General features: G+C 36.4%; 1 protein-coding gene across 15 annotated transcripts in view; it reads left to right on the top strand.

Moving 5' to 3' along the window:
* The window catches only part of LOC105381404 (neurobeachin), a 462,556-nt gene that overhangs the window by 346,239 nt on the left and 94,418 nt on the right, over positions 1-21,899 (top strand). The gene's annotated exons all lie outside the window — the stretch shown is intronic.

Here is a 21,899-nt window from a genome sequence, read left to right as displayed (position 1 = left end):
TAGATTGCAATTCTAATGAGATGTATAGTAACTTGTTTAAGATAATAGCTGATGAGTTTGAGAGTAATTTTGAAACGAAGGAAGTTTTGATTGACAATAAAATTAAATTTTGTGACTGGGCTACAGAGGGTATTCGCAAAAGCAGGGCGACATTATATGATCTGTATGAGATGAAAACATTCATACTCCGACCTGACTTTCAATCTTATGTGAAGAAATATAGCAAGATGTATAAATGTGTCTGTCACTGTGCGAAGACAATTTTTATTAATAACAAGATTAAAGACTCTGCTAACAAATCTAAGGCCGTTTGGACTATTATTAATAACGAAACGGGGAAGAATCGAACACGCGAGACAAATTTATCTTTGAAGGTAGGCAATGACATTATAACATCGAATGATGCGGTGGCGAGGGTCTTTGAAGAGTTTTTTACGAACATTCCTTTAGAGACTACGTGTAACCTGGATTCTTCGGCTGCAGCAGCTGAAACCCTGACGAAGGAGAACGCACCTTCAACCGATAAGGAATTTAAATTCAGATATATTAATACATTAACTATTATAAAAACATTTAAGTCATTAAATATGAAGAAAACTGAAGACTTGTGGGGAATGTCAGTTAAATTTGTTCTTTCTATTATTAATAAAATCGCCCCAATTTTAGCTAACATCTTTAATAAATGTATCGCTGAAGGTGTGTTCCCAGATCTTATGAAATTTAGTAAAATTATACCTCTGTTCAAAAGTGGGGATATGGAGGACCCTGCAAATTTCAGGCCTGTCTCGGTTCTTCCAGTTTTGAGTAAAATATTTGAGAGGGTCATACTCAGTCAGATGCTTTTGCATTTCAATGATGCTCGATTGTTTCATAGCCAGCAGTATGGTTTTACAAAAGGCAAATCAACAGCCGATGCCGGTACTGCGTTGATTAAGCACATATTTGACGCCTGGGAAGACCATCACGATGCTATTGGAGTCTTCTGTGATCTGTCGAAGGCGTTTGATTGTGTAGACCATCAGACTTTAATTTCGAAACTTAGATACTATGGAATAGGAGGAAAGGCTTTAGATTTGATATCTTCATATTTAGACAAGAGACAACAAAGGGTCGATATTAACAATACTAAATCACAGGGGGCTCATGTAAAAATAGGCGTCCCTCAAGGATCTATTCTAGGACCATTTTTATTCCTCATTTATATTAATGACTTGCCTTTTATGGTTGAAAAATTGACTAAGATAGTTTTATTTGCTGACGATACTTCTTTGCTTTTTAAAGTTAAAAGAAGAGAAAATAATTTTAATGAAATTAATTCAATTCTATCTGACATACACGATTGGTTTACCGTTAATAATCTTCTATTGAATTCTAAGAAAACGAAATGTATTAAATTTACACTGCCGAATGTTAGACAATGCGATACTAACATTATTCTAGATGGGAATAAATTGGACCTAGTTAATGATACTGTCTTTCTTGGGATGACTATAGATTCAAAGTTACAGTGGGGACCTCACATTGAAAAATTGTCTGGAAGGTTGAGCTCCGCAGCTTTTGCTGTACGGAAAATTAGACAGCTGACCGACGTTGAAACCGCCAGATTAGTTTACTTTAGTTATTTCCACAGCTTATTATCGTATGGCATTTTGCTTTGGGGTAGAGCAGCTGATATTGAAACTATATTTGTATTACAGAAAAGAGCCATCCGCTCTATATACAAACTTGGTTCCAGGGATTCATTGAGAGAACTATTTAAAGAAATTAACATCCTTACAGTTCCATGTCAGTTCATTTTTTCCAATTTAATGTATGTACGAAAGAATATTTCAACTTTTGATACAATTGGCAGTAATCATGACATTAATACTAGGAACAAGCATAAGCTGGCTTTTCCAGCGATGCGTCTGGCGAAAGTTAATAAATCGTTTTTAGGGTACTGTATTAGATTTTATAATAAGCTTCCAGCAGAAGTTGCTCAAATGCCAGAGAATAAGTTTAAGTGTTACATTAAAGAGAAACTCAGTAAAAAAGCTTATTATAAAATTGATGATTACTTAGAGGACGTTAATGCATGGCTGTGATAAGTAGTTAGCTCTGCTCATATTATTATAATAATAATTATTAAGCTTATATGTATTATATACCAACTAGTTTTAAGTCTTTTTTTGAAAAGATGGCTCAGGAGTTTCTTGCCTCCGTTCTTCTCCTTAGACAGAAAGAGCCCCCCTTATCCGAACGGAGAGTAATTTGTAAAAATTGACGTTCATCAGAAAATTTTATATTTGTACGATGAATAAAAAAATTTGAGTTTGAGTTTGAGTTTCAACGAAGTGTCTGTGGGTCAATTTTCGTACACACGACTTAATCTACAAAGTCGTGTCTCTTGTGTTATAATGTTCTCTTAAAATCTGATATATGACGTGTCTTAGTGACTGATAATCGGGGGCCTTACATTATTTCTAGGTTTCTACTCGTATTTACCTAATATCACGAATCAAGTTTCCAATTATGTACACAGTTGCCCGAGCACAGGATTCGAAACCTCCGTTTACGTTGCGTATTGGTTGCGTATCGTCAAATTCCAATAATGGCATTTGTTTTTTCCATGTTAGGTGGAATTTCACCAAACGCTAAACGTATTTAGTAGCCTGTCATACGTCTGTCAGTTAGTACAAAATGTATTTAAAATTTGATTTAAATACGTTTAGCGTTTGGTAAAAGCGACCCTTCGTGTAGATTCGAAAATAGTATCGAATCCTATGCTCGCGCCTCAGCATGCCCATTCTTAAATCGCAAGTGTACCGCAGCCCTAAGCCCTAAACAAACAATAGTAATGTCCGCGAGCGTTGTTTAAACGTTGGAATTAATTACACGTTGGTGTCCCACCGCAACAAACAGCCTCGGTAAACAACAGGGCGAATGAATAATAAAAAATATTCCAACTGAAAAGTACCGGAGCTTAATATTAATAGCCTTAGGGGTGAAGAGATGAGAGTTTCAAGCACTGATTTTAAACTTGAAGATCCTTGACAGGTTTTGTTTGTGTAAGTACCTATCTATAGTGTGGTGGTCGGATTTTTGTTGCGGAGAATGAAAACGGTCTGAGAAGCATGTTGCACTGATAGTGTCAGATGAATGAATGTATTTTTTTTTATATTTTGTTCAAATAAATACAGGTAAGTAAATAGTTTGCTTATTGTTTATCAAAGTAAATAGTATAGGATGTTCTGACATTTGGCTGGTTTCAGTTTCATTCGCCTGCAGGTTATCAAAAAAAAAAAAGTAAAAGTAAAAAGTAAAATAGCATTTATTGCCAAAAACAACACCGAATATTAGCAATCGACATCGACAATTCGTAAGCAACTGCCTAAGCAATGCTAACTTGCATTGCTTATCTGTTAAATCTGACGTCACTTGTAAGGATTTGTGAGCTGAACTCTACAAACCCCACCCCCCTATAGGATAAACTAATACTTATCCATATTTCTAAATTATGTACTTACATAATTGTATATTTCACCTAATGAAATAGTAAAAAATATATGCACACTTATATAATTACGAATGTTTACTTTGAATTACATTAATGTGTTTATAATATTGGGCTGTGCAGCTGCATAATCCACAAAATAAGTTTTGATAAATGACCACTTTATACGTTTAATATCTGATTCAGAGCACGCAATTTGATAATTTTAAAATCGTTTGGCAAACTTAAAAATTGTAGAGCAGTCTTATAAAACTTATTTTTCTATCTAATCTTATGTTTAAGAACGATATTTTTAAATGTAGTTATTTTGTTGGTATGTTTAGGATTTCGGCCACATAGTCTATCTTTTCAATAATATCGTATTTAGTAAAAAACCTATATTCCTGCCTAGGTGCCTACTATATTTCTTTTGTCCAGAGATAAGAGTATTTAGTCTCTCAGGTATATCTTAAAACTACCGACAGCGTAAAACTAAAACATATAAAAAATATATGATTGCACTGATGCAAAAATGTAGTCCCATGATAACAGACTAATACACTGATAAGTCAAAACAAGTATTTTTTTATTATGCCGCGCGAGAAATTATCAATAAAATTAATAAACCAACTTAGTTACACAAAACAAACATATTTCATGCAAGAGTGCACTTAAAGAAATCCACAAAGCAGAAAATAAAAAATTAAAAAATCTTTTTGCATTATCATTACGACATTAGCGTTTCGGAACGGGTTCGTTTCGTATCGCACATTGTTTATTTGGGGTGATACGGCGTATCGGCGCGTTTGATGTCGCCGAGTGGTCGCTAAAAGCGCTCATCCATCGGGCAGATTTGCGTAATGTAGATTTGGGTTGCCGTCGTCTTACATGGAACTGATCTCCTGGTATTTTTTTTTTCAAAATAACAGTTTTTATGTTTTAATTAATATTTTTCTTAGCTTAAAAATATTATCTTAATTTTTAAATACCATTTAAATTAATATATACCGTTGCCGTTTCAATATAACTATAGTCGCTTTAAAATAGTTTCTGTTTCTGCTTTACTAAGTAGTAGATAGGTAAGTAAAATATCACCTCTATTCATATAAATTTCATAACTTTTTTACAACACGTGAGTCGTAGGCAGTTGTAGCCAAATATTCCGTGAAACAGGCTGAATATATGCGTAAACAAGCAGTAGGAAGATTTAACGCCCTATGGCGAAGTCAAAACGAATTAACATTTAAATTCAATAATTTTAAAATCCAAAAATGTATTTCAAAACAAGTTTGCGCTAGGTACACAGTACCCGGTCACTTATAAAATCCCACCCTGTATAGCTATTTAATTTAAAACAAGCTGCCGCCGCGGGCGTCGCCTGCGATACTGCTAATGAGCCCGTGCGTGTTTGCACAACTTGATATACATACGGACAGAGCGATTTGTGTTGTTTTATTGCATGATTAGTACCAGGGGACCAGCGGGCGGAGGTTATTGTTTGTGATGCGGCGCGTTCGTTCTAGCTTGTGAATTACCTTTGCCATGCCAATAGATTTGTGTGTAGAATGTTTTCTAATGATAATTTTTGCGAGAACAGAAGTATAGCAAAATGGGGTGTTATAGCTTAGTACGTAATAACGCTACGCTTGGTAGCCTTATGATCGGATCGCTGGTAGTAGAAGCAATGTTTATTGGTATATTACAAAAGGGTTATTGATCAAGAACGTACGTTCTTCATTACCACCCTCACCATGGGGTCAAAGGGGTAACTCCACAAGATGTATGGACTTGATAACAAGCTGATAAGGACCTACATGCATCCTGTGTGCTATAAGATGTAGCTGGTATATACAGTTATTTACATAAATTGTTACAATATAATTTTGATAAGTGCTAATTTACAAAATAATTTTGATAAGATCTTCCATCTTCGCTGTTGCTGTTGTCACTGGCACCGCTGAAGTGGCAGGCGATAGGCACGACGACGCTCCGCTCGTGAGTGTCGCCGCTGGCATCCCGTCACCGGGTGCACTGGACCGCTGCTGATGGGGCCGCTGACTCCGGTTAAGTTGACCCGAAGTGCGCCTTGATGTAATGTCCTGGTGCCGCTAAGTGATAGGGCGGTGGCGCAGCTCGCGGCGCCACTGCTAGCACCCATCACTGGGCACACTGGAGCTCGACTGCTGATGCAGCCATCCCTACCGGAAGGATCCTCGGATTGCCCGGTTGAAGCCTTCAGAGACGATGCGTCTCTGATTTCTAGCGCCTGATCAAAAAGTGGCTACTACTAGGGTGGTGTGGTCAGTGACCACATCCACCTGGATCCGGCTCGAAGGACCATGAAAAGGCTTGGTAGCCTTATGATCGGATCGCTGGTAGTAGAAGCAATGTTTATTGGTATATTACAAAGGGTTATTGACATACGAGATAACTTAATACCGCGATGTAGTTTGCGGGATAGTGACATCTATGTAAATACGTAAATACTACTTGATAACTGAACAATAGATTTGTATGATTAAGTAGATCCACACAATTTTTTTTGTAATTTTTTATCAAAATTGGTCTGTAGTTCAAAAGTAATTAATCATTTTTGTTGTGAGTTCCTTCAATTAGGTTATCCTTGACTTATATTATATAATAATATTAGGCATGTGATGTGAATATACGAGTTTTATTATAGAATTTATGATGAAAAGGTGTACAAATAATCTTTGTAATGGTATGACATTCGACGAAGTGAGCTGTGATGGACAGCTTCCTTGCTGTCAACGGACGCCTTTTGATTTATTCCCTATTCGATTCGAAAAAGCCTTTGTTTTATACACTCCTGGTAACTCAGATGGCCTTTCAAGTAGTTTCCGGAAGTGTTTTTTTATTATTTTATGTAAGTACCTAGTGAGTACAATTTGCTCCTGCCACTAATGTTTATCGCCACAACCTTGCCATAGCTGTAACTAACCATGTTCTAATTTTTTTTGAAACAGCAATCTACACGTCCCTCGAGCTATAATCCTCCAAAATTGAAACTCAATAGAAACTATTTTTGATGATGCCAAAAAATAGTCGTGAAATAGTCATAAATAGTCGTGTTTTCCAAAAAAATTGTCGTATCATACTTTCGGAGTTAGAGCTATACTTTATGGAGGATTATAGCTGGAGGTCTCCAGCTATAATCCTCCAGTCTCTTCTGAACGAACGGTAAGGCCTATCGACTTGGTTAAGGTCTCAAAAAATAGTCGTGAAATAGTCGTAATGACATGCCAAATTTCAGAAATAGCCGTCAAAAGATAGCAGAGATATAAAGGTACTTTGCTGCAGCCCTGGTGGAGGATTATAGCTGGAGGTTTTGAAAATATCGAATATCTTTGGAACTACTATGACTATCGGTTTGAATTATGTCTCAAAAAATAGTCGTGAAATAGTCGCTTCTATTTATTATAATTTTAAGCTTGATAAAAGCTGTTAAATAATTATATCAAATTCTTCATACAAATCAAAGTGGACGAGAATGCCAAAGCAAGCCAGTACACAAAAATAATAGCACCGTAGCATTGAAGTACTCATGTCGAACTTATCTATAAATCATTTATTTCGTCATACTTTGCATCAATAGTATCTAAACTAATCTTGGGTATGACATTTTATTGCTTTTGCTCTTAGCCTTTACCTTACTGTGTACAGAGAAAACGTATGCCTATACACGCACACATTTATCTCTGTTATCTTGACAAACGATAGCGATGACGACTACGGCGATGTAGTACCTAGGTCAGTTATTGTCATCCCTTACTATCCCGTGATCAGACAAATATTGCTATCCTTGTCTCCTTTCTAACCGGCATGCATCGCACGCATAGAACGCGTGAGCGACCGCATAAGCCGCGCGCCGCCACCGGTGAAGTTGGGGTTAGTATTTTGCATGTTTTGTTTGATAATTTGTTTACAGTTTAGTGCAAACTATGGTCACGATCGGTGTTATTGTTGGTTGTTAAAATATTCTGAGTGCTCTATACGCAAATGAATATTCAAGATGTTATATTCTAAAAGATATTAGTGGATGCAGATAAGAGTGTTTAGTGAGTGCTATGTTTGAATATTGCAAGTAAGTATCCTTTTTAATACTCAATATCAAAGCAAGCCATCCCATTTTGTTATGCTCAGCTTATTTATTAACATGATTTTTTATTGAAGTAACGTAGCCAAATTATTTTTTTAATATCTATGCTTAATATGTATGGGGATTGTTATTAAATTAGCAATTTTACACTATGAGCGAGTAAATTGTGCATACATGCAATCAAGGCATTCATGTACATATCTTAGTAGATACGAAAATATGTGGGTATCATCGATTACCTACATATGGTAGTCCTGGTTAAATGTGGATATTTACCCCTCAATAGCAAAAAAGGCGTTATTGTTTGTATTTCTGAATGAAACTAGGCAAATAAATATATGTATTAAAAAAAATATGTGTAACCTACCTATAAGCCTACCCATTATTATTTCAGGTGAAAACACAGCCTATCGATGTAATGCGCCGATAAATTATCATGACTCCATTGATGTAATGCGCTTAAAAACTGCAATGGCTCCGAATACATGATTACCAGATAACAAATCCTGAGTAAGAATTTATCACTATTTTCATATGGTATTGTGCTTATGCTAGGCCTATACAGTGTTGTGGTGCTGAAGTTGATAAAGTTATAACAGCCAATTTACTTGTCAAAACTCATTTGTACCTATCAGCTACAAGCGACAAAAACGTGTTTCTGAACTAAATACCTATGTAAGTAATTCACACCCTGTGAAATTTCATACAAGTTTCAAACGCACCGTCCGACCAAACCGGTTTTGGACAAAAGCCAAATTGTTTTCTCAGCTATCTCTTTCGCTCAAAAACAATAGAGGTCGGTTATGGGACATATATATTGAAAAAGGCGAATACACTAATGAACAGTATTTCTACTCTACCCTTTTCGCACAAAATTTCGCAGTTTCAAGTAATTGTTGCAATAAGTTACTGATAAGAAATTTTACTCCACTGTTTGCTGTGGTCTCCAAATGACAATAAATTACCAAACAAATAGTCTAGGTGAAATAACGTTATTACTACTCGTATCTACCTACTCGTATATCATATATATATGTATATAACATTAAAAAAAAACAAATATTTTTATTAATAAGACGTTAATTTGCCTTATTTTTTTTCAGCGCAGCTTACGTGTGTTCTTCAATAACGTCGCAAGCTACAGTGGCTGTTGATAATTTTTGCAAGTTCTACACCTACAGGATTCAGTTATCTGGGCATTATAGATACCCTATAATCACCTTCGAAGTTATTTAGGTATATTTATTAAAACCATTATACAAGGTGTGGCAAAAAGGGTATACTAAGCTGAAAGCTACATGTGCAGCATGGTATATCTAAGCCCGAAACTGAAAACAGAATTTAAATATTCGCGAAAAAAATATATCATTTTTCATAGAAACTTAGTTGGTCACGTGACTTTTTTACTATGGAGAATAAAAATAATTAAATCCTAATCTACCTAAAGATTGTTTAATGAATAACTTAAGTATAAATAAAAGTACTTTCGGCCTGTGATTGTAATTAAATGAGTTATATTTCATTATGACAATAACCGTGATTATACTTACCTAAACCTACTAATGAACAATCTGTGATTACTTCAACTTAAGCTTATTATGATATAGGGCTAGAAAATAATTATTTTTTAATAGTGAAATAATTACATATTTAAGTTCATACCATGTTTTTTTTATTGAACTACGTCAATATTAAATTATTACTTAGCAATAAAATAACTGTGATTATTTTAAATTAAACTAAATATGTTTATAGGTAATAGTCAAATAATATTGAGATAATTGTATGAAACCTAATCTACCTAAAGATTGTTTAATGAATAACTTAAGTGTAAATAAAAGAATATTCGGCCGGTGATTGTAATTAAATGAGTTATATTTCAAACACTGTATTTTATTCTTATCGCTTGAGTGCTACCCTGTACTGCGTCTTCAATAAAACTAATCCCAATTTCACCGGCGGAGGTGCCGGCCACATCAACGCTAATAAAAAAACAAGACAGCACTCTTTGTGTGATCCCGGGATAGTAAGGGACGTAATAAATACCGCTTTGCTATCGCTTGTCAAGATGCAACCGATGACACGTTCGTTCACGCGTTCTATGCGTGCGATGCATGCCGGTTAGAAAGGAGACAAGGATAGCAATATTTGTCTGATCACGGAATAGTAAGGGATGACAATAACTGACCTAGGTACTACTTCGCCGTAGTCGTCATCGCTATCGTTTGTCAAGATAACAGAGATAAATGTGTGCGTGTATAGGCATACGTTTTCTCTGTACACAGTAAGGTAAAGGCTAAGAGCAAAAGCAATAAAATGTCATACCCAAGATTAGTTTAGATACTATTGATGCAAAGTATGACGAAATAAATGATTTATAGATAAGTTCGACATGAGTACTTCAATGCTACGGTGCTATTATTTTTGTGTACTGGCTTGCTTTGGCATTCTCGTCCACTTTGATTTGTATGAAGAATTTGATATAATTATTTAACAGCTTTTATCAAGCTTAAAATTATAATAAATAGAAGCGACTATTTCACGACTATTTTTTGAGACATAATTCAAACCGATAGTCATAGTAGTTCCAAAGATATTCGATATTTTCAAAACCTCCAGCTATAATCCTCCACCAGGGCTGCAGCAAAGTACCTTTATATCTCTGCTATCTTTTGACGACTATTTCTGAAATTTGGCATGTCATTACGACTATTTCACGACTATTTTTTGAGACCTTAACCAAGTCGATAGGCCTTACCGTTTGTTCTGCAGAGGCAGAGAGAGAGAAGTATAGCTCTAACTCCGAAAGTATGATACGACTATTTTTTTGGAAAGCACGACTATTTATGACTATTTCACGACTATTTTTTGGCATCATCAGAATTAGTTTCTATTGAGTTTAAATTTTGGAGGATTATAGCTGGAGGCACGTCAATCTACGCGTGTGTTCAGAAATCAATAATTTTGTCACAAAACCACCAAGTTATAGACCGCCCAGTGTGAACTACCAATATTTTATGAATCAGCATTATTAAAATAGTAAAAAACTATCTTTATTAATACCTTATGATTGTTAACCCTATTGATGGGGTAGAATGATTAATTAATTGTGCTGTATGATTAGGTACAAAAGAAATTAATTATGATGTTTTTATCATGCGCAATTTAGTAAAATGTATGCTTTTTTATTCGTAGTATTTTCTCTGAAATTTATGACTTATTGATAAGCTTTTTGAAAGTAAACCATTCTGTTTTAAATACGCACCCTGTTGTGGTAATATTGAAGTATATTTGGTATAATTTCCCCATTTGGATTCGCGTAACTTATCTGAATGCGATACCAGGGCCACATAGTAAAGTAGAATGTTGACGATCATTGCGTTTGCAAAGCCATAGCACCTCACATAAAATTAAAGATCGTATCATAAGGCGCTTAGTTTTGAATGCAAATAATCTATTGATATTCAGTTTTACCCCGTAATGAGGTACCGTAGTATTTTTAATCCTTTAAATGCCAATCCCCTTAATTCTGTTTGCGTGAATTGGTAATAATTTACTTTTGTAAGTGGACAGTCATAGGGACACGTCAAGAATGTATGGAATTATGGTGGTAAATAAATATTTAGTTGCTATCATAGGGGACCCTTATTGCCTATTTAAATGTTACAGCATAATTTCAAAATTTACTTTATGCATATTTTTTCATTCTTTATTATATGGTTGGCTAAATTTACTAGAATAACGTTTATCTCGGGAATCTAAATACAAAAATATCACATAAGCTGACATATGCTTGTAGTAACCAGTATTATGTTAACAGGGGTTCAGAGGTCAACATCAACATACATATTCAATGGAAGAGGTCAGCTAGAAGCGAACCTCCTCATTTTCATTAGCTACTGGTATTTTACTTGAACATTCAACTAAATAGGATCTATATTTGACGTCTAAATCATATAGAAAATTAAGACTATAATTAGTGCAATTTCTTTATAGTAGTTTATCTAACCGACTAGGGATGGTTCATCAATTATACGTCATCTCCATATAAAACTCTTATAAGACAGATGAGTCAAAAGTCAACCACTAATACCTGGTTATGCTCTAACCTAACCGACTATGGAGAAATTGGCACTTAGATTTCCAAAAATTGGTGCGCACAAAAATTAAACGATCCATATTCAATTAAAATGCCCTTATTTTGAAATTAAGTGAGAAGTTAAGAATTTTCTTACGTTTTTTCCGCAAAAAGCGAAACCAGTTGCCGTGAGAGCACATCCAGAGCCATTCACACATGATCAAAGAAAACTAGCTCTCATGTGGTCTGTGATAAGAGTTCGAAGCGTTTGTTGGCAAAGATGGTCATTTTCTAGATCGGTCAAGAGATATCGTCCGATTTCGGCGAATTAACGCGAGGAGGCTCGGAACGGCCGATTATTTCCATTTTCGGCGGAACCGAGGTCTTTGACCCCCGCTGAAGAGCTTAAACTGTATAGAGTTTCGTACAAAAAGCCACTGTTAATGTTTCATCTCGTTATTTTTTAAATAAATGCGCCTTTGTTCACTTAGCACCTGAGACTATCTCGGATTCTGATCTTTTTGTTGGGCAATCATTTTCGTCATTGTCGCTGTTATTAATGTTGTGGTGTATTTTGTGAGGTCATTGTCAGTATCTTAAACTAATTAAATTAATTAAATAAGTGAGAATACCTCTCGAGATCTGAATCTGGGTACTGTATAGCCGTGCTCCTGATATTAATTAGGCAAATTAATTAAATGGGTAGCGAAAATAGCCAAATTGGACACAATAGCATACATAACATAACATTTAGATTATATTCCGATAATAATGGTAGCAACTTTTTTATACCATTAATAAGAGCAATGTCAACGCTTTTGTCGTTACTACCATAGAAATTAAAATATTTACAGACAGTATCTAAGCATTTTCAATGTGCTGCTTAGGGAAATAAATATTATACTTACTTCTCTCTCTCTCTCTCTCTCTCTCTCTCTCTTTGTCTCTCTCCGTGACTGCTACAGACAGACAGACAAACCCCCGCGAGACACACATCATGTCAAACGTACGGTCCACAGCACCACGCAGCGTGCGGTCCGATCTTCATGCCAACAGATTTTGGAAAAGGGTTCCGTAGTTATAAGATCCGTAATATGATTTTTTTAACCACAAAAATGGGGGTGTTGTAAGTTTTACAAATAGTCTGTGATAGCGTAGCTCGCAATGGGCTGAACCGATTTTTGATTTATTTTGTTAGCGCGAGTTTTTTTTGGTTATTTTTTCATTAGATAAACCCAAGGCCCTATATGTATAAGCTTGAAGACATATTTAGCCAACCACTAAAGATCTGCTGTTAATTTCCCCAGGTGTGAAACTTGTAAGTTCATAATCCAGCTCTACATCCAGTGATTCAAACACCTCCATACTTAATTCCTATTTGTTAACTTTGTTCATTTTGGTATCTTACGTTCCACTACTGATCCCCAGAAACCGTGTTGGGTCAGCAACGTAATGTCAGAACGTTTAAATTAATTAAAACTCTCCTTTATGTCTGTTTGTTTTTAGCTTTTTTATTTTTTCCTCCAAGCTTTGGGAGCTGAGATTTTATGCTCTCCAAAAAAATATTAGTTTCTTTTTCCGTTGACATTTTACGTTTTGTACATTCGACATTAATGTCTTTATCATTAATGTTCGTAGAATTTACCGTATATCTAAGAATCTTGGATTATATTTAAAGAAATACTATTAATTTATTAAATTTAAAGAAATACTATTAATATTTTTGTTATATTCGTCGCAGCAAGACCGCACATTTCTGCGTGCGCGCAGATCACTAGTGATCGCCGCCCCAATGTTTGTTTTATCTCATCTCTTGCTCGCACCCATGGCGGATTCAATATCCCCGTCCCTGTCCCCCCCGCCTCCGCTACGCCACTTCGACTTTTATTTATCACGGTTATACTTTTCACTTGTACCCATGCCCAAGAAGCCTTAACACATTTAGTACCAATCGCATTTTAGATTCTGTCCCTCGTAAAATAAGGATAAATTTCCCCCGATCGATGGGGAAAGATGCGTCCGTTATCGTTAATGGTAGGCTCAGTCGAAGTACCCATATTAATAGTTGTTATTCACTTTAGGCATCGTGTAAGTGATTATTGATTGTAATTATCATGGTGCCCTAAGTTAAATACGGGGCACGCACGCGATCTTGTGAATTTCAAGATTTACGTTTAATGTTTGTTTTTAACGATCTTTAGAAATGCGATTACGTCGGCCCTGCTGTGGCCCTGGTGTGTGGGTGTGCGGTAATCGGTTTAAAAGACAATTTTCAAGCAGAATCGGTATTAGCTTACTGCTTTGGTCTTTTTGGTTTAATGGATTATGTCTTTGGTAATGAAGGCGAAACACCCATGTCTGTCTGATTGAGAATGTTTGTCACCAACTCTGAAGATGCACTTTTATTGCTTATACCTACTCTTGTCTAATGCCCATGTTGTACTTATTTATTCATGATATACTTATTTATTTATCTACCGCTATTCTTTTCACAATTCGACGCATTCAGGCCGCACGGCAATGACACACAATGCACAATAAATCTATGACAGAGAGAAGATGCACTCGTCAACTCAACTTCTCTTCGTGATAAACAATGCTGAACCAATCCTGCTGTTCCAATTTCGCTGCTAAATTTTCAGTTTTAGATGCATTCAGAGTACAAAATGTCCCCCAGTTTCGCCCGGTCTGTCCCAATTTTTGCACTTTTTCCAGCGGCGGTGCTTTAAAAGGATTGTGGATGTGGACTGCCACGTCACTTATAAACACATAAATGGTCTGCATGTTAGGCTGGAATCCTTTATTTCGACGATCCGATGGTGGAAAGGTTATAGTGGCCACTGTCGTGTTGTCCTCGGTACGACTCCCGTCAGATGTTCCAGTTAACCTATCAGAATAAATTGTATCCTAATGTTGTTTGTGTATGTTGTTTTCGAAGAAGAGATTTTTATTTCTTCTAATATGAATAGTTTTGTAGATTATAGTGTCATTTTTCAATATTTTACCAAACATTGTTTGGCGCTAAATAATTAAGTCAAAACTAATTATCAATACTAATGCAGTGATCAAGTCGACCGCACGTTTTTCATAATGTTTAAATAATTTGTCCGTGACTCCGTGCAGATATTTGGACACAATGAGTTTTCTTTCTCTTTCCCACTTACCTTTCGTCGTAAGGAAGAGTGAGACAGGTTTTCCAAATGTTTCGGAATGAAGTAGCATCGATTATGAGCTAATAACGTACAATGGGTGCTAAGAATAAACGATTATGATTTAAAATCTATTGTCTTTTATTCTGATCGTTTATAAAACGTTTTACTTTTAGGGTTCCGTCAGCGTTAACTTTATTGTAAGTACAATTTAACCGTTTCTTCTTTGTAGTTGTAGCATTCTTGCTTTTATCTTGTTCCTTTCATATTTCTATAAAGAGTCTGATTTTTTTAGTTTTCCTGTCATAAGTTTCGTTGGTTTCCTGCGCCATCAATCTCCCATATAACTAATAGGTTGAACTTCTTGCAGGCTGCATTCCTTACTCAAGTTCTGTTTAACCTGACGTTCTAAGGTGTGAAACTTACAGCAACTTTTGTAAGGTTCCTTTAAACTCTCGATGCGGGAAGTCGAAGTTGGAGTGTTGGGGCACTCCTTCCGATGTACGTAGGTACTAGGGTTTCTGCTCGAGAATTCTCGAGCTCGAGAAGATTCGAGAAATTTGGCTTGGTTCGAGACGAGAAAAAAATCTGAAGACTCGAGAATTTCTCGAGCCTTGAAATAAAAATTAAGAATATTCAATTCAAATTTTTCTGCGCCGCTTAGCAACACACACGCATACCATGCGCGTGTATTATGATTTATTATGTTTCATCTCCATTTAAGCAAGTGCTGAACTGATAATACCAATGAGTGATTAAAAGATAACGTAGTAATAGTTAGTTACGTACTTTTTTTTTTTTTTTTTTTTTTTTAAAGACATTTATTTATAATAAAAACTTAGGCTAATACAATTTTTTTTTCTGCCAAACTGCGTAACAGTTTGTTGGCAGACGCTCTTAGTTCTAATCTAAAAACTAAGTACTGACACTTATTATATTAAATTTAATTTATAAATAATTAAACTAATGGTACAGTTGATATATACTATGAAGGAATTTTATGATATAATTTAGATGTTAACTTTCAGAATTTAAAAAAATGTTTTTTAATTTAAGTTTTAATGTAGTTTTACAAAATTTGTCGGTAGATCGCAATAGGGGGATATTATTACATATTTTAGGGGTTAAGTATCTTCTTGTCCTTTGTCCGTAGTAATTATTTGCCTTTGGCTGTATAAATTTTCTATTATTGGCTGATCTTGTAACATAGCGGTGATTTACCAGGGTCTTATGGTCATCGGAGTAATATGTTTCAATAGCAATCAGATACTTAACCTTACAATGAACTGGGAGTATTCGGCATGAGGCGAACAGTTTGTCATAGTCTCCATCACAACTATCTTTTGTTTTCTTATCAGCTAAATATTTTATTAATCTTATTTGTAGTTGTTTAATTTTATCTAAATATGTTTTAAACGTGAGGCCATAGCAACTCAAACCATAACTAAACATTGTATCTGCAAGGGCGTGATACACGATATACAGGGTGCGTCTATTTAATATTTTGCTAAGATGATAGAACTTGCCTAGAACTGATCGTAGTCTATTACATATTTCGTTAATGTGTGGTTTCCAATTAAAGTTACTATCTATCAATAGGCCTAGGTATTTGAACTGGTTAACAGTTTCTAACTTTTTACATTGACAGTTCTGATAGTCAGCGTGCAAACATTCGTACGTGTGGCCAATGATATTAACTGATTTACTCGCTTTTGCTTTTTTATTATATGGCGAATATATGTGCATACATTTTGTTTTATTTATATTTAATATTATGCCATTATCGTGGGCCCATTTGGTAATCATATCAAAGTCTGTTTGCATATTGTTTTGTATTGTATCCAAATCCCTTCCGGAGAGCAACAAACACATATCGTCAGCGTACATAAAAACATTACATTTTTTAACTACGTTAGGTACGCTATTTACATGCATTATGTAGCCGACGGGACCGTACACTGAGCCAGTGGGCACGCCCAGATCGACGCGCACCTCGGACCCCACCGCCCCGCCCACCGCTGTCCGAAGTGTTCTGTCTGTGAGGTAATTACGGAACCACTGGTTTGTGGGACCACTGATTCCGCACTCCTCCATTGCTTGTAACAATTGGCAGTGGTCAAGGGTGTCAAACGCCTTTTTAAAATCTATAAAAACAGCGAGCACCTGCTGACCACTGTTCAGACTTGTGTTGACACTGTCGGTGAACCGGGCCAGTGCGGTGGTCGTGCTGCGCCCGCGCCTGAAGCCGTGCTGCGAGTCCGATATTATGCCATGCTGCTCAAGAAATGAGCTTACCTGACCTACGACAACCTTCTCCATGATCTTATTGACCACTGATAATATAGCTATTGGTCTATAATTGGTATAATCCATGTGACTCCCCTGCTTATAAATGGGTCTTATCAGTGCCCTCTTGAGTTCATTAGGATAAATGCTATTAGATATACATAAATTGATAAACTTAGCTAAGATTTTACTTATATCGAATTTCACATATTTTAAATCCTGTACCCTTATTTTATCAGAGCCAGGAGCTTTTTCACACTGTAAATTATCTATTATTCTAGCTACCTGTCTGGCACAAACTTTTTTTGTACTGTTTCTTAGTTCAGGTGGACCAATAGAAGTCATCCGATGTTGTTTGGCTCTCATTTATTTCTAAATGAAAAACTTTGATTCTGTTTGTTTAATATGTTTATTTGAACCTTTACAATTTTATTGGTAATGTCGAGAATATTATAGCGGCTAAATGGGCGCCACTGTCACAATTAATTGCCATACGGGCTCGTTTTATGGCATTTCTCATCACTTCAGCGAAAACTTCGGGCGAGAGATTCTCGCACTCGTGTCGAATGTTGTCCTTAAGGGCTTCCAGAGACACGGGTTTATTCACATAAACACGGGACTTCAAAAAACCACACAAAAACTGTCTGAAACGGTTAAATCGGGCGATATTGCAGGGAAAAATGACAGATAAAACGAAAAAAAGGCGCCTCCAAAACTGAATAAACACAATTATTCAGCGTTCTTGGGGAGTATATCACTCCACGGCTTCTGAACTTGTATTCTGTATTTGTCCAGTCCACCAATATCAAAACTGATTTGAAATTGGCGGCACAAATGAGAGCAACATCCGACAGGGTGATTACCTTTGGCCCACCTTGTACCTACTAGTAATTAGTAGCTAGCTAGACAGCTAATTATGAGTAGGTATTAGTAAAGTATTTTCTTTGTGATTAAGTTGACAAAGTAAAAAAAGGAGATTTAGTGTATTTTTTTTTAATTAAGTCTTTTTTCTAAAGGTTTTCATAGAAAGGCTCGAGACTCGAGAAGACTCGAGAATTTGGCCTCGAGAATTCTCGAAGCTCGAGATCGAAAACAGGTCGAGAAATCAGAAACCCTAGTAGGTACCTATACTACGATAAACTGCGATATACCTACGTATGATAATATTTTCTCTATGGCTCCTCGGAATGCCTAGCAGTGGACAAATTTTGGTTGAATTAAAATGGTGGTCAAAACAATTTTCTCCTTAGTCCAATCCAAGTGCTGTATTTATCCACGCCCTTAGCCGGATTCCTGCCCATACACACACATGACGAGTCCAGCCCGTCAGTCAGCGGTCCCCGACACTGGCAGCGTCACAGTTTGCACATTCCGGGCTCCAGCGGCAAAAAATAGCGAATAAATAAAATATCGTGTCCGAATTTAATGAATTTATTCATCTTTTGTGTTGCTGGCGATGCCTGTGATATGGTTTGGCCGGTTTTGCTGTATCGCTAATAACAAATTTTGTAAGTTAACAAGCGCCATGTATTTCGAGTTTTAGGAGTTTTATGGTGTAGCTACAGAGTCTTCTCTCAGGGTGGCAAAAATAAGAGTAAATTTGCTCTAACAATATTAATGAAGAAAAAAAACACCTGCATTTTTACTGGTCGCAAAGGTCTGTATACTTGACTTGTAATTTGACTTTTGTGTACATGGGGGGAACAGTTTCCCCAATCATATTGTTTGTCTCTCACCTTTGGTACCAATAATTTAATTGTAACGCTGATAATAAGCTCTCAAAATCATACACATTTGTAGTTGAAACTAAACGGCATCGTTATAAGAGCTGGTGGTAGTGGCACGGTCGCTTGTCACATTTCCATAACACGTGTAGACAATGACTTAAACATTGAGGAGAGAGCGGGAAAAAGTGTTTTCCTGAATAAGGGACATCTTCGCCGATGCGACCACACTTTTTAGTTGTCATGGTGTATTATTTATGGGACTGTGGTAAGGCTATCGTTTATATTGGAAAAATGAAATATAATTTTGTAAAAAGCCTATATCTTCCATCATCATGCATCTGCTTTGACATAGGCTTCAACACACTGTCCTTGGATTTTACCACATTCCATGTATAATGACAAAAATATCGAAGCGATTTGTATTTGTGATTTGATTACTAATACTGATCCACTTAGGTATTATAGTGTTCTATTAGGTACAATAACATACGGACTAAGATGCGGACATTATCCTCTTACTTTTCACTCTAACTTACTTTTCAGTACCTACTTAGTTTTACCAGAGTTGACTCTTGTATATTTTCACTTTTATTCATAAACTCTTCTCAACAAATAGTGGAAGAGAAGCATGTGATCCAAGCCTGTATTGATTATTTCGATGATATTTGTTTTACAGAAGTACACCCAACAATGTTGACTGCTTTAATAAGTCAAAGAAAAACAAATGAGACTTCATTTTACTCATTATTATAGTCTCCGAAGTCATTAACGAATTCTCTAACACAATTTATTAGGACACGCAAATTGATGCGCCTATCGTCCAACTTGTCTAAGTCCAAGAATTCTTATCAGAATCATCTTTATCGCACTCCTCTCGCTATAAAATATTTGTTCTACATGGCCGCTAATAAAAAAGCTACTGTGGCTTAATTTATTTAAACAGAAAAAACATTAAAATGAGCCCATCCGAGAACGTACGCCGGCTATGAAACTTAACGGCCGCCATTCGAATGCCGAGACAGAGAGATACGACGAAGATGCGTTACTTTTGCGGCACTAGTTGAACACTACATTTCTTGATACTTAGGTCTATCTATATTGTTCCAATAGTGCGTTTATTTGTCCTTCTTTCACACCTCGAGCTAATTTTGAAAAGCTTTCGCTGCATGCAGTTTCTGCACTAGCACACGGTTAATAAAATATAATAATAGCTCATTTCAACTTGAATTTTTCGTTTTGTTTTTATTTGAATTTACTTATTAAGTATGACATAACTTTTCATAGAAGTCATCACCAATATTAATTCTTCTGACTCATAATTTGTTTTTTTTTTACTTAAATATGGATGGATTCATTATTTATTTTTCGACTGTCCAGTGTCCACTGTCCACCCATCTGCGGTGACCAACTCTATGATATCTCACAGAAAAAATCCTAAAATTCTTATCTCAAGGCCGGATCTGTGAGATTCTCGGTCCTCACGGAATTAAAACATTGCATTTTTAGCTTCGGCAGAGCCAAGAGTTAGGAAGGCGATTCTATCTGGAGGTATTCACGATTTATCGTCAACTGGAGTTATGTCAAGGGTACCAGGGGAGATGGAAACTGAAGAGGCATGCGAACTGTTGTTTTATTTCTATACCGCCGACTCGCCAGTTGCGTCCACGGTTCACGAGCTGGGCAGGTAGAGTTAGAAACTTTTCTCTCCAAGAAATCTGATTACTTTTTGACAGTACGAGCTATAATAATTTCTTATAACACACAGATTAACACAGTTCTCGGGTCTTGAATTTGCCCGTAAAATGGCAATAGGCCCGCCCCCTATTACATTGGGACTAACATAGCATTGGCGAAGAGTGTGTGCAGCAATGCACCTCTGCCTACCCCGCAAGGGAGTACATTAGTACAAGGTGTGAGTGTTTGTTTTTTTTTTTTAACATAAAATGTTTCGGTGGGATTTTCTGACGATGATCAACACCCTACATACTTACATACAGTGTTTTAGCCGTACGAAATTCCTCCGCCCCTTTCAGACCTTTCGAACTAACTTAATATTTTGATCAGTAAGGTTCTTCTAATTTTTTACTGGTCGCTTACAAACACTTCAGGTAGATTAGCGGTTGTGCCGTGACGAGAGATTTAGCCAGACTTAGTTTTAATAACTGATGACTAGGTTGCGCCGGACATATACATACATATACCTAAGGTACAGTTGATATTTCACTCGGGGAGGCTCCTCTCATACAACTCTGTAGAACCTGTAAGGTGATTTTACACATCTAAGAGATGATTTTCTGTGTGGACTGTATCCCAACCTTTGTCCAAACCAGGAGATTTCTCTCGTACATTCCGTCTACGGCACGTCAAACAAACATAACGCGCACCATTAGAACAAACGCACGGCTCCCGCGCATTGATTTATCTCTGCCGACCTGCGCCCGCGCACAACTATAAATTACTATCAGTAATGATCATACATGATTTATTATTACGATAAACATATCGATGCGGCATAAAATATCGATTCTTTTTACCATTTCGCATAGAGCGTTTAATGGCGGTCGGTTTGTTTGTAATTATTAATTGTAATGGGTGCCCGCGGTGTCGGCAGCCTGTTCGGTTCACGTGCGTGATGGTCGAAGTTTATGGATGACGTTCTCGTTTCATATCCGGAGGATGCCCCGTAGCTTAATTCGTGATGGTTTTCGTATTTTCCGTGGAAAATTCGTTAAAAATCCTTTCTCGATATAAAAATATAGGTAGAATGCACGCTTTTTTAAACTTTGTCAACTACAAAATCATAGACAGTCTTATAGCCACTTTTCCTTCTAGGTATCCAAAAATAATATTTGAATTTTATTCATAGGATAATAATAATAATGAACCCCAAATCAGCAAGCAAGCTGCAGCAGCAGGCAGAACCACAACCAAACCCACTTCTCACCTGCCGGTCTCTCCAAAGACATCAGTGGCAAAAACCTCCCCGGAATCCCACCATCCAATTTGGTCACCTTCCCATTCCGTGACGATGGCTGCATTTCGTCACGTCACCTTCAGAGAGAGGGCA

Source organism: Plutella xylostella, chromosome 14, assembly GCF_932276165.1.
Source record: "Plutella xylostella chromosome 14, ilPluXylo3.1, whole genome shotgun sequence".
Lineage (NCBI taxonomy): Eukaryota > Metazoa > Arthropoda > Insecta > Lepidoptera > Plutellidae > Plutella > Plutella xylostella.
Note: the sequence above shows the minus strand (reverse complement) of the source record. Positions and strands in the feature narration are given on the sequence as shown.